The sequence below is a fragment of the Pteropus vampyrus genome, unplaced genomic scaffold (assembly GCF_000151845.1).
Source record: "Pteropus vampyrus isolate Shadow unplaced genomic scaffold, Pvam_2.0 Scaffold377, whole genome shotgun sequence".
Classification (NCBI taxonomy): domain Eukaryota; kingdom Metazoa; phylum Chordata; class Mammalia; order Chiroptera; family Pteropodidae; genus Pteropus; species Pteropus vampyrus.
The window spans coordinates 417,720-419,514 of NW_011889158.1; the positions used below are offsets into that span (position 1 = coordinate 417,720).

General features: G+C 43.7%; 1 protein-coding gene across 1 annotated transcript in view; it reads left to right on the forward strand.

Annotated features, from left to right (window-relative positions):
• The window catches only part of LOC111731453 (microcephalin-like), a 39,155-nt gene that overhangs the window by 27,271 nt on the left and 10,089 nt on the right, over positions 1-1,795 (forward strand). The gene's annotated exons all lie outside the window — the stretch shown is intronic.

A 1,795-nucleotide genomic window follows, 5' to 3' on the forward strand; every position in this document is an offset into this window, starting at 1 on the left:
ATAGCCCCACAGATCAGCCAAAACACAGACGAGGACTCAGAACTGTTAGAGAAGCATTTGACCAGTGTTTTCCCTGGAAATGAAATACGGACAAAGGGAAATAACCAATAGCAAAGACCCTTTATACAGCACGTGGACTCCCACTCCGACAGACTGGGCGGTCCATCCAGTTTCACAGTTCTGCCCAAGGTACTCTGCAATCAGCAGCGACATAGCAAACCTAATTATCCTAGCACCTCTCCTTAAAAATGAAAAAAAAAAAATATGTATGTGTACATACATTTTTCCATCTTTGTGATTTCCGGGGGTCCTTTGGAAAATCGCAAAGATAATATTAGGTGTAAATGATAGCCTTAGATTTTCATTTTTTTCTATAGAAATATTTTCCTACAGAGAATCAGGACTAGACTTTCGTATTGTAGGCACAGGCGTTGATCAAGGAACCATAAGAACAGCCCCCAACAGCGAGCGCACTTGGCTAACACCCCTGACACGTTTCCTCGCTTTCTTTCGGAATCAGGTGTGACGAAGTGAAGTCATTGAACCAGTGACTTTCCCGCATTGCTCTCCAGCAGCCTTTTCTCAGCTGGGGCAGACGGACACTTCGGGGTGGAAGGTCGGAAGTCAGGGCGTCCCCGTGGCCACAGCAGATTTAATAGTGACACCCAGGTGCTTCTCTCAGCGTGCAGCGTGTTCTTGCAACCTGCAGGTGGATCAGAAAATCGGTAGAGGTTTCACAGTTTTTCAGCTCTGCGACGGTACACGTCCGGAGCGATGATAATCCACATGAACCAAAGCTCTTCAGGTTCTCAGCAGCACAGAGGAGTCCAGAGACCATAAAACCCGAAAACCGCCGCTTTTCAGAAAGACAAATATCACATTTTAAAAACAAACAACAAAAAAAAACAAAGGCACGTGCATAGTTACGTTCCTGTGTCAGTATTTCTCTGCGTAAACTTAACCCTTCCTATCGATTATGCTTTCTAGCCAGAGTTGCTAAATCACACTTCACAGAAAACTGGCAGCGAGCAGAGATGCGTCTTGCCCAGGCATTTTCGCAGAGCAGCGAGGCTGGCATCACAGCGTTCTACCCGTGCCTCTTTTAGGCCCCTTTAAAGTGGCGAAAATGAACACGTTTATTGACATGACTCAAACAAATAGCTTCTCTGTGGCCTCTAAAAATAATTAAAAATATATAAAATTAAAATTATGCTTGGTTAGCAGTGTTTCAGCGTACTGTCTTATAACTTGCTGAGTGACCCAGCGACTTTTAAATTAATTCAGTATTGGACCAGGGTTTATATTACCTAATCTAAGATAAACTGAAGCACATTAAAATATTTTTATTTGAGCGAAAATTAATTTGTCTCGTGGGCACGCCAAGCTGGAAGAGGTTAGGCGTCCCCTACCAACGGGAGCCGGGGACACTTGTACAAAAGAGACAGAAGCAAAGCGAGAAAGTTACTCGATTGGCTGTAGCTTAACTGGTTCTTATTTGGGAAAGCGTCGTCAGCTGTCGTGATCCGTTGTCATTAAGCTGTGACTTTGTAACCCTGAGGGGTTCACAGGCTCAGTTTTGGTTCCCCAGGTGGGTGTGTGAGGCTCTGCAGCCACCAGCCTAACGGCCTCCTTGCTTAGTGAACACTGATGGTCCTGGAAATTGTCTTCACGTTGACACGTCACAGAACACAGTATTGATGCAAAAAGATTGTAGAGTAATCATTCAATTTGATTTGTCACAGATTTACACTTTGTAAAATCTTAAACATTATAGGAGTAATCTTTTTTTTTTTTT